The following is a 13,106-nucleotide window of genomic DNA, read 5'->3' as shown; positions in this document are numbered from 1 at the left end:
GTATCACACAGGATAGGATTAGATACACAGCTCAGCAGACTGTATCACACAGGATAGGATTAGATACACAGCTCAGCAGACTGTATCACACAGGATAGGATTAGATACACAGCTCAGCAGACTGTATCACACAGGATAGGATTAGATACACAGCTCAGCAGACAGTATCACACAGGACAGGATTAGATACACAGCTCAGCAGACAGTATCACACAGGACAGGATTAGATACACAGCTCAGCAGACAGTATCACACAGGATAGGATTAGATACACAGCTCAGCAGACAGTATCACACAGGATATGATTAGATACACAGCTCAGCAGACTGTATCACACAGGACAAGATTAGATACACAGCTCAGCGGTCAGTATCACACAGGATAGGATTAGATACACAGCTCAGCAGACTGTATCACACAGGATAGGATTAGATACACAGCTCAGCAGTCAGTATCACACAGGATAGGATTAGATACACAGCTCAGCAGTCAGTATCACACAGGATTAGATACACGGCTCAGCAGTCAGTATCACACAGGATAGGATTAGATACACAGCTCAGCAGACTGTATCACACAGGATAGGATTAGATACACAGCTCAGCAGACTGTATCACACAGGATAGGATTAGATACACAGCTCAGCAGTCAGTATCACACAGGATAGGATTAGATACACAGCTCAGCAGGCTGTATCACACAGGATAGGATTAGATACACAGCTCAGCAGACTGTATCACATAGGATAGGATTAGATACACAGCTCAGCAGATTGTATCACACAGGATAGGATTAGATACACAGCTCGGCAGAATGTATCACACAGGATAGGATTAGATACACAGCTCAGCAGATTGTATCTGCTCCTATGTACAAGAATATAACTACTATAATACTGCCTCCTATGTACAAGAATATAACTACTATAATACTGCCTCCTATGTACAAGAATATAACTACTATAATACTGCTCCTATGTATAAGAATATAACTACTATAATACTGCTCCTATGTACAGGAATATAACTACTATAATACTGCCTCCTATGTACAAGAATATAACTACTATAATACTGCTCCTATGTACAGGGATATAACTACTATAATACTGCTCCTATGTACAAGAATACAACTACTATAATACTACTCCTATGTACAGGAATATAACTACTATAATACTGCTCCTATGTACAAGAATATAACTACTATAATACTGCCTCCTATGTACAAGAATATAACTACTATAATACTGCCTCTTATGTACAAGAATATAACTACTATAATACTGCCTCCTATGTACAAGACTATAACTACTATAATACTGCTCCTATGTACAAGACTATAACTACTATAATACTGCTCCTATGTACAAGAATATAACTACTATAATACTGCTCCTATGTACAAGAATAAAACTACTATAATACTGCTCCTATGTACAAGAATATAACTACTATAATACTGCTCCTATGTACAAGAATATAACTACTATAATACTGCTCTTATGTACAAGAATATAACTACTATAATACTGCCTCCTATGTACAAGAATATAACTACTATAATACTGCTCCTATGTACAAGAATATAACTACTATAATACTGCCTCCTATGTACAAGAATATATCTACTATAATACTGCCTCCTATGTACAAGAATATAATTACTATAATACTGCTCCTGTGTACAAGAATATAACTGCTATAATACTGCTCCTATGTACAGGGATATAACTACTATAATACTGCTCCTATGTACAAGAATATAACTACTATAATACTGCTCCTATGTACAAGAATATAACTACTATAATACTGCTCCTATGTACAAGAATAAAACTACTATAATACTGCTCCTATGTACAAGAATATAACTACTATAATACTGCTCCTATGTACAAGAATATAACTACTATAATACTGCTCTTATGTACAAGAATATAACTACTATAATACTGCCTCCTATGTACAAGAATATAACTACTATAATACTGCTCCTATGTACAAGAATATAACTACTATAATACTGCTCCTATGTACAAGAATATAACTACTATAATACTGCCTCCTCTGTACAAGAATATAACTACTATAATACTGCCTCCTATGTACAAGAATATAACTACTATAATACTGCTCCTATATACAAGAATATAACTACTATAATACTGCTCCTGTGTACAAGAATATAACTACTATAATACTGCTCCTGTGTACAAGAATATAACTACTATAATACTGCCTCCTATGTACAAGAATATAACTACTATAATACTGCTCCTATGTACAAGAATATAACTACTATAATACTGCTCCTATGTACAAGAATATAACTACTATAATACTGCTCCTATGTACAAGAATATAACTACTATAATACTGCCTCCTATGTACAAGAATATAACTACTATAATACTGCTCCTATGTACAAGAATATAACTACTATAATACTGCCTCCTATGTACAAGAATATAACTACTATAATACTGCTCCTATGTACAAGAATATAACTACTATAATACTGCCTCCTATGTACAGTAATATAACTACTATAATACTGCCTCCTATGTACAAGAATATAACTACTATAATACTGCCTCCTATGTACAAGAATATAACTACTATAATACTGCTCCTATGTACAAGAATATAACTACTATAATACTGCTCCTATGTACAAGGATATAACTACTATAATACTGCCTCCTATGTACAAGAATATAACTACTATAATACTGCCTCCTATGTACAAGAATATAACTACTATAATACTGCTCCTATGTACAAGAATATAACTACTATAATACTGCTCCTATGTACAAGAATATAACTACTATAATACTGCCTCCTATGTACAAGAATATAACTGCTGTAATACTGCTCCTATGTACAGGAATATAACTACTATAATACTGCTCCTATGTACAAGAAAATAACTACTATAATACTGCCTCCTATGTACAAGGATATAACTACTATAATACTGCCTCCTATGTACAAGAATATAACTACTATAATACTGCTCCTATGTACAAGAATATAACTACTATAATACTGCTCCTATGTACAAGAATATAACTACTATAATACTGCTCCTATGTACAAGAATATAACTACTATAATACTGCCTCCTATATACAAGAATATAACTACTATAATACTGCCTCCTATGTACAGTAATATAACTACTATAATACTGCTCCTATGTACAAGAATATAACTATAATACTGCTCCTATGTACAAGAATATAACTACTATAATACTGCTCCTATGTACAAGAATATAACTACTATAATACTGCCTCCTATATACAAGAATATAACTACTATAATACTGCTCCTATGTACAAGAATATAACTACTATAATACTGCCTCCTATGTACAGTAATATAACTACTATAATACTGCTCCTATGTACAAGAATATAACTACTATAATACTGCCTCCTATGTACAAGAATATAACTACTATAATACTGCCTCCTATGTACAAGAATATAACTGCTGTAATACTGCTCCTATGTACAAGAATATAACTACTATAATACTGCCTCCTATGTACAAGAATATAACTGCTGTAATACTGCTCCTATGTACAAGAATATAACTACTATAATACTGCTCCTATGTACAGGAATATAACTACTATAATACTGCTCCTATGTACAGGAATATAACTACTATAATACTGCTCCTATGTACAAGAATATAACTACTATAATACTGCCTCCTATGTACAAGACTATAACTACTATAATACTGCTCCTATGTACAAGACTATAACTACTATAATACTCCTCCTATGTACAAGAATATAACTACTATAATACTGCTCCTATGTACAGGAATATAACTACTATAATACCGCCTCCTATGTACAGGAATATAACTACTATAATACTGCTCCTATGTACAGGAATATAACTGCTATAATACGTTCTCCTTTTATCTTCTGTCATACAGCATTGCTGAGTGTTACACAGACGTGTATGTGCGGTATTACAGCTTACCTGCTATACCGTGGCAGTACTCTCAGATATTACTAGATAGTGGTGACGTTTCCTTACTGTGAGCCCCAGGTATCCTCTACCTCCTCACCTGTGGGAGCTGCCGCCATGACATCTTCCCTCAGAATAGTGTGATGACGCCTCAGGGAACCGCAGATGGCAGGTGAGGGGAATACCGCCACCTCCGTGATGGACTTACGTGTATTTAACCACACTAACTATATATATTGAACGCCGTTGCGTGTCGGCACAGGTGGTCATACTGGACTGGTACATACCGCAGTGATGTCAGATATAGCGCTGTTGTATATCATGACATCATTGATAGGATTATAGCAGTATTATAATGTAGGTAGGTGACTATATCAATTCGGTGGTAGGTACACGCAGCATGACACTTACCTGTGGGTGTGGGGCACCCGAGGAGGGTCAGCCTATGGACGAGTGAAGCCTGAGGGTCTCTCCCCTTCCGTGTAATCCCCCAGCGTGGTCGGGGACCCTCCCTCCTGTATGAGGAGAGCCGCGATGCGCTAACCTGCTATTGTCAGTCGCTGAAAATGGTGGTTAACGGTGGATGCCACATCCTGTGGTAACCATGGCAACCTCACACCATCTAATCCCCGGGGCGGGCGGTGGTCCTCTGCTCGGAGGAGGGAGGGGGGAACCTCCAGATGTTCACATGTAACCAGGAGAGGGAGGAGCCGAGGAGGGGAGATCCCACCTATTGTGCCTAGATGGCAGCTGTGCCCGGCCCCTCCCCACCGCCATATGTACAGGGAGCGATGCTCTGCAGCTCCCTAGAGAGACCAGGGGCGTAATAATCTGCAGGATATATCACTGTGTATATGTCAGGAGGTGGAGACGACAGAGCGATGCTCTGCAGGTCCCTAGAGAGACCAGGGGCGTAATAATCTGCAGGATATATCACTGTGTATATGTCAGGAGGTGGAGACGACAGAGCAATGTTCTGCAGATCTCTAGAGAGGTCAGTGGTGTAATAATCTGCAGGATATATCACTGTGTATCTGTCAGGAGGTAGAGAGGACAGGGCGATGTTCTGCAGATCTCTAGAGAGGTCAGAGGAGTAATAATCTGCAGGATATATCACTATGTATCTGTCAGGAGGTGGAGAGGACAGAGCGATGTTCTGCAGATCTCTAGAGAGGTCGGTGGTGTAATAATCTGCAGGATATATCACTGTGTATCTGTCAGGAGGTGGAGAGGACAGAGCGATGTTCTGCAGATCTCGAGAGAGGTCAGAGGTGTAATAATCTGCAGGATATATCACTATGTATCTGTCAGGAGGTAGAGGGGACAGAGCGATGCTCTGCAGATCTCTAGAGAGGTCAGAGGTGTAATACTCTGCAGGATCTGTCACTGTGCTTGGATCGGTGTACTAAGTGCTCCTCCCCTTCTCCCATATATGGTCACTTGTCACGTGATGTCAGCTGCGGGCGCGGTTTGCGTCGTTACCGTGGAGATTACGCCTTTGGGCGTTGAAAGTAAATATTGAATGTTTCATGAGCAGGATGGTGACGTCACAGAGGTAAACTCGGGCGGTGGCCTCTTACCTGGTGACCATGGCAACCTCAGGCACCAATGATCTCGTATAGATCCTGGCGTTCTCCAGGTGATGGAGGTGGAGCACGGTTAGCTCCGCCTCCAGCGCCAGAGGCTGCCATGCACTGTGGGCCTCATTTATACGATCCTCGTTGCCCCTAACAACCAATCACAGCGCAGCTATTATTTTTCCAGCGCAGTTTAAAGAATAGAAGCTGAGCTCTGATTGGTTGACTGTGAGAAAGCTTTGACCACCGAGGTGCAGCGTCTTCCATTTTGGCGCTTTGGTTAGGGGGAGGGTCCTGCTGATACCTGACAACCCCCCCCCCCCCGGGCAGGACCTATAGCGACAACCATGGCGTCTCCACTTAGCCCATATGTGGAGGGAAGCCATTATGGGAGCCCCAGGCCTCTTGGTGGCTCGGCCATGACCAGATACAAAACCAGAAGTTTCGCACTTTGTGGAGTTCCCCTTTAAGCAGAGGACGTGGTCACATTTGTCGGTCGTGGTCACGCTTCCTCCATCGCGGGCTCGTTTCCTCATGTTCCCTGTGGTTATACATGCTACAGACACGTATGTCACACAGGAAGGTGCCGTGTGCAGTTGCTGGGGGAGGGGCAGTCGTCGTCTGTGGAGTGAAAGGGGCTTTGTGCTGATAATTAGGGGGAACGGCGCAGGAAATGACCCCCAATGTAGGCTTATTCTAGCCCACTAAAGACCACTTGTCTGCCCACTGACCCTCTGGGCGTCGCGTCTTTAAAAAAAAAAGAAAAAAGTAAGAAGTTGTTTTTTGAAAGCTCATTGGCGCCCCCTGCTGCCACAGAAGAAGATTACCATGATACTTTAGTGAGGGTTCTGCCACTTTTAAGGGGTATTCCATGACAATCCCTGACAAAGCTACAACCAGCCCGGTACCTCACATGGATCCACATCTCAGCATTCATTGTTCCGGGGCGTGTTCTTTCTGCTGCAGCTCTCTCCCTATCACAGCTCGGGGAGGCGTGTCCTTTCTGCTGCAGCCATCTCCCTATCACAGCTCGGGGGCATGTCCTTTCTACTGTAGCTCTCTCCCTATCACAGCCCAGGGGGCGTGTCCTTTCAGCTGCAGCCACCTCCCAGGGGGCGTGTCCTTTCTGCTGCAGCCACCTCCCTATCACAGCTCAGGGGGCGTGTCCTTTCTGCTGCAGCCATCTCCCTATCACAGCTCGGGGCGTGTCCTTTCTGCTGCAGCCATCTCCCTATCACAGCTCGGAGGCATGTCCTTTCTGCTGCAGCCATCTCCCTATCACAGCCCGGGGGCATGTCCTTTCTGCTGCAGCCATCTCCCTATCACAGCCCAGGGGGAGTGTCCTTTCTGCTGCAGCTCTCTCCCTATCACAGCTCAGTGAACGTGTCTTTCCCGCTGTAGCTCTTCCCTTGTTACTGACTAGCAGAAGACATAGCTGGTGACAAGTGAAGATTTAAAACGGAGCACGTGCGACCACCTCATTGAGGGGGACAAGAAATAAAGAAAAAGAACAAACAGCAGGAGGCGCTAAGCACTATACAGCTCACCCGCTACACTAAACTGTCAATTACACAGTTTCAACAGTGTTCAGGTTTGAAAAATGTAGAATAGTTTTTTTATCGGAAAACACTTTAAGAACACCACAGCCTCTGGTCACTATGTAATCATATCAGTGATGTCATCAGCAGGGGGCGGGGCTGTGACTACCTCTCAGACAGGATATACAGGCAGGTTGTCAGCAGTAATAGATGTTCCTGTAGTATAAGGTGTGGGGGTCACATGTCATTATATCAGTGATGTCATCAGCAGGGGGCGGGGCTGTGACTACCTCTCAGACAGGACATATAGGCAGGTTGTCAGCAGTAATAGATGTTCCTGTAGTATAAGGTGTGGGTCACATGTCATTATATCAGTGATGTCATTAGCAGGGGGCGGGGCTGTGACAACCTCTCAGACATGATGTACAGGCAGGTTGTCAGCAGTAATAGATGTTCCTGTAGTATAAGGTGTGGATCACATGTCATTATATCAGTGATGTCATCAGCAGGGGGCGGGGCTGTGACTACCTCTCAGACAGGACATATAGGCAGGTTGTCAGCAGTAATAGATGTTCCTGTAGTATAAGGTGTGGGTCACATGTCATTATATCAGTGATGTCATCAGCAGGGGGCGGGGCTGTGACTACCTCTCAGACAGGATGTACAGGCAGGTTGTCAGCAGTAATAGATGTTACCATTAGATGAATCCTGGCCACACCCCCTCTGCAAATGAGAAGTCCTGATTGGTCCATATTCCTATATGCCCAGTGAAGGAAATCTGTGAGAAATCTGCCTTCCTCTTTAGTCCTGAGGGGTGAACTATAAGGAAATCCTTTAAACTCTCATTCTTCACATTCCTCTGGGATACTGAGAACCTGAAAGGCCCTGATAATATCTGCACTTGGCCAGACAGACTCTTAAAAGGACAGTACACACTCTAGGCTTAAAAAGGGGCTGTCCACCCATGAGCTTTAAAGGGGCAGTCCTCTCAAAAGACTTAAAGGGACTATCCAGCCACAAAACTTAAAAGGGGTTGTTTACCCACCACCCTGAAAGAGACAGTCCAAACACTAGCCTTAAAGGGGTTGTCCGCACAGGAGGTTTAAAGAGGCAGTCCACCCGCAAGGTGCAAAGGGGCGGTGTCACGGCCTCGGTGTTGTGCGCTGTGACACGTTTGCCGTACATACCGGTTCCAAGACACGGAAGAACAGGAGTCTCAACCGGCCTAGTAGCAAGAAGAGGAAGCCAAGTGGAACGGCAGGTAAGTATCCAGTGGCGGGTTAACCACTGAACCAAGGAAGGCATGGTGACTTACCTGCTGGATGGCACAACAGAAGACCACACAAAGGTAAAGTGGAACCCATACAAACTCCCTGCGATCCAAACACCAAACAGATGCAGTACATACTGACACACAGGAACCAGCACTCCAGAAACAGCTCACAGACTTGACATTTGGTTCACCCCTCCGGGAAACCATGAGCCCCCCTTCCGGAGGCCACAACAGACAAACAGGGGAACATCTAGCATCCACGCCGGACAGAATACACCAAACACTGACCAGTCACGAAACAACAACTAGACATACAACCACCCCAGAACATACACCCACAGCAAACACTGACCAGTCACGGAACAACAACTAGACGTACAACCACCCCAGAACATACACCCGCACCAAACACTGACCAGTCACTGAACAACAACTAGACGTACAACCACCCCAGAACATACACCCACACCAAACACTGACCAGTCACGAAACAACAACTAGACGTACAACCACCCCAGAACATACACCACCACCAAACACTGACCAGTCACGGAACAACAACTAGACGTACAACCACCCCAGAACATACACCACCACCAAACACTGACCAGTCACGGAACAACAACTAGACGTACAACCACCCCAGAATATACACCCGCACCAAACACTGACCAGTCACTGAACAACAACTAGACGTACAACCACCCCAGAACATACACCCGCACCAAACACTGACCAGTCACGGAACAACGACTAGACGTACAACCACCCCAGAACATACACCACCACCACCAAACACTGACCAGTCACGGAACAACAACTAGACGTACAACCACCCCAGAACATACACCCGCACCAAACACTGACCAGTCACTGAACAACAACTAGACGTACAACCACCCCAGAACATACACCCGCACCAAACACTGACCAGTCACGAAACAACAACTAGACATACAACCACCCCAGAACATACACCACCACCAAACACTGACCAGTCACTGAACAACAACTAGACGTACAACCACCCCAGAACATACACCCACAGCAAACACTGACCAGTCACGGAACAACAACTAGACGTACAACCACCCCAGAACATACACCACCACCAAACACTGACCAGTCACTGAACAACAACTAGACATACAACCACCCCAGAACATACACCACTACCAAACACTGACCAGTCACGGAACAACAGCTAGACGTACAACCACCCAAGAACATACACCACCACCAAACACTGACCAGTCACGGAACAACAACTAGACGTACAACCACCCCAGAACATACACCCACACCAAACACTGACCAGTCACTGAACAACAACTAGACGTACAACCACCCCAGAACATACACCCACAGCAAACACTGACCAGTCACGGAACAACAACTAGACGTACAACCACCCCAGAACATACACCACCACCAAACACTGACCAGTCACTGAACAACAACTAGACATACAACCACCCCAGAACATACACCACTACCAAACACTGACCAGTCACGGAACAACAGCTAGACGTACAACCACCACCACCAAACACTGACCAGTCACGGAACAAGAACTAGACGTACAACCACCCCAGAACATACACCCACAGCAAACACTGACCAGTCACTGAACAACAACTAGACGTACAACCACCCCAGAACATACACCCGCACCAAACACTGACCAGTCACGAAACAACAACTAGACATACAACCACCCCAGAACATACACCACCACCAAACACTGACCAGTCACGGAACAACAACTAGACGTACAACCACCCCAGAACATACACCACCACCACCAAACACTGACCAGTCACGGAACAACAACTAGACGTACAACCACCCCAGAACATACACCCGCACCAAACACTGACCAGTCACTGAACAACAACTAGACGTACAACCACCCCAGAACATACACCCACACCAAACACTGACCAGTCACGGAACAACGACTAGACGTACAACCACCCCAGAACATACACCCGCACCAAACACTGACCAGTCACTGAACAACAACTAGACGTACAACCACCCCAGAACATACACCCGCACCAAACACTGACCAGTCACAGAACAACAACTAGACGTACAACCACCCCAGAACATACACCCGCACCAAACACTGACCAGTCACAGAACAACAGCTAGACGTACAACCACCCCAGAACATACACCACCACCACCAAACACTGACCAGTCACTGAACAACAACTAGACGTACAACCACCCCAGAACATACACCCACACCAAACACTGACCAGTCACTGAACAACAACTAGACGTACAACCACCCCAGAACATACACCCGCACCAAACACTGACCAGTCACAGAACAACAGCTAGACGTACAACCACCCCAGAACATACACCACCACCACCAAACACTGACCAGTCACGGAACAACAACTAGACGTACAACCACCCCAGAACATACACCCGCACCAAACACTGACCAGTCACGGAACAACAGCTAGACGTACAACCACCCCAGAACATACACCACCACCAAACACTGACCAGTCACGGAACAACAACTAGACGTACAACCACCCCAGAACATACACCCGCACCAAACACTGACCAGTCACTGAACAACAACTAGACGTACAACCACCCCAGAACATACACCACCACCAAACACTGACCAGTCACTGAACAACAGCTAGGCGTACAACCACCCCAGAACATACACCCACACCAAACACTGACCAGTCACTGAACAACAACTAGACATACAACCACCCCAGAACATACACCACCACCAAACACTGACCAGTCACTGAACAACAACTAGACGTACAACCACCCAAGAACATACACCACCACCAAACACTGACCAGTCACGGAACAACAACTAGACGTACAACCACCCCAGAACATACACCCGCACCAAACACTGACCAGTCACTGAACAACAACTAGACGTACAACCACCCCAGAACATACACCACCACCACCAAACACTGACCAGTCACTGAACAACAACTAGACGTACAACCACCCCAGAACATACACCACCACCAAACACTGACCAGTCACGGAACAACAACTAGACGTACAACCACCCAAGAACATACACCCACAGCAAACACTGACCAGTCACGGAACAACAACTAGACGTACAACCACCCCAGAACATACACCCGCACCAAACACTGACCAGTCACTGAACAACAACTAGACGTACAACCACCCCAGAACATACACCACCACCAAATATAACCACAGGTAAGGTAGGGAAATGGAGGAGACATAAGGAAGACATCGCTGTCCCACTAGGTGGCCCTCACACTGGAAGATGGAACATCCAGACAAGGAGCACAGCTCCAGCTCACACCACGGCTGGAGCACAACAGGTATAAGAAGCACCTAGTGTCCTCCACACCCAGCAAGGTAGTTAACCCCTCCACTACCAGACAGAGGGGGAACCAGGAGAAGGGGAGCAAAGCACACACATGCAGACAACCACACGTTGCCCCTGGCAACCGGTATGTACGGCAAACGTGTAGATGTTATAATGTCTTCTCTCTTAGGTCTGGGTGACAACCTGTGTATCCAGCATTTCTTCCCCCGCAGGGATTGTTACCCAACTTTTCTTGATTCCTGACAAGTTCAGTGGGATCCAGATCCCCTGCATATCACTGGACAGACTCCAGGGCCTTGGCCATATTGCTTCTCACCCAGCTTTCCCGGGAGCCCACACTCCAGCAGTCAGATCAGCCATAAGGTGCACCCCCCGATTACTCAGCAGGTAGGTATAACAGATGTCACTTGCCTTGCCCGGGGTGGCCCTGCGGGTAGCTGGCATCTCTGTGACGCTGGTTAGCCGCTGCGCTCAGCTGGTGCCGGGGTTACTGAGAGCTCCAGGAAAGCAGATTACAGGAGATTTGTCTTCTCTCCAGTAACCCCGTCAGCCCCGGGAACGAGCACAAAGACCGAACCTGAGACGAGGGGCGCAGCCAAGTGAATGACCCAGAAACCCAGGGGCCAGCCACCCTCACAGGCTGAGGATTATAACAGTACAGCAGTGTTATAAGAGGAGCGGCTGATACAAGTCATATAGGAGGAAGAAGAGATAAGTGATGTAAAGTAGTCATTCTGAGGTAGGTGGGGGGTTCACTTCCTGTCACTTACCTGAACAACAAATGGAGGGAAGACTGCGAACAACGTGCACCTGCTCCTTACTCTGGGAGTCAACAGAGCAACACCGCCCTCTGGTGGTTATCAGAACTAATATCACAACATTGCCCTCTGATGACATCAGAACCAATATCACAACACCGCCCTCTGGTGGTTATCAGAACCAATATCACAACACCACCCTCTGATGACATCAGAACCAATATCACAACACCGCCCTCTGGTGGTTATCAGAACCAATATCACAAAACCGCCCTCTGGTGGTTATCAGAACCAATATCACAACACCGCCCTCTGGTGGTCATCAGAACTAATATCACAACACCGCCCTCTGATGACATCAGAACCAATATCACAACACCGCCCTCTGATGACATCAGAACCAATATCACAAAACCGCCCTCTGGTGGTTATCAGAACCAATATCACAACACCGCCCTCTGGTGGTCATCAGAACTAATATCACAACACTGCCCTCTGGTGGTCATCAGAACCAATATCACAACACTGCCCTCTGGTGGTCATCTGAACCAATATCACAACACCGCCCTCTGAAGACATCAGAACCAATA

At 45.4% G+C, this 13,106-nt stretch overlaps 1 protein-coding gene across 1 annotated transcript in view; it reads right to left on the bottom strand.

The window, feature by feature from the left end:
- The window catches only part of SEMA4A (semaphorin 4A), a 30,214-nt gene extending 25,670 nt beyond the window's left edge, over window positions 1-4,544 (bottom strand). Inside the window, 1 exon segment of the mRNA XM_040412420.1 lies at window positions 4,409-4,544. The gene's annotated coding sequence lies outside the window, so the exon portion shown is untranslated.
- Window positions 4,545-13,106: the final 8,562 nt, after the last annotated feature.

This window comes from Bufo bufo, chromosome 11 (genome assembly GCF_905171765.1).
Source record: "Bufo bufo chromosome 11, aBufBuf1.1, whole genome shotgun sequence".
NCBI lineage: Eukaryota > Metazoa > Chordata > Amphibia > Anura > Bufonidae > Bufo > Bufo bufo.
The sequence above is the reverse complement of the archived record's forward strand: the minus strand, read 5'-3'. Positions and strand labels throughout refer to the sequence as shown.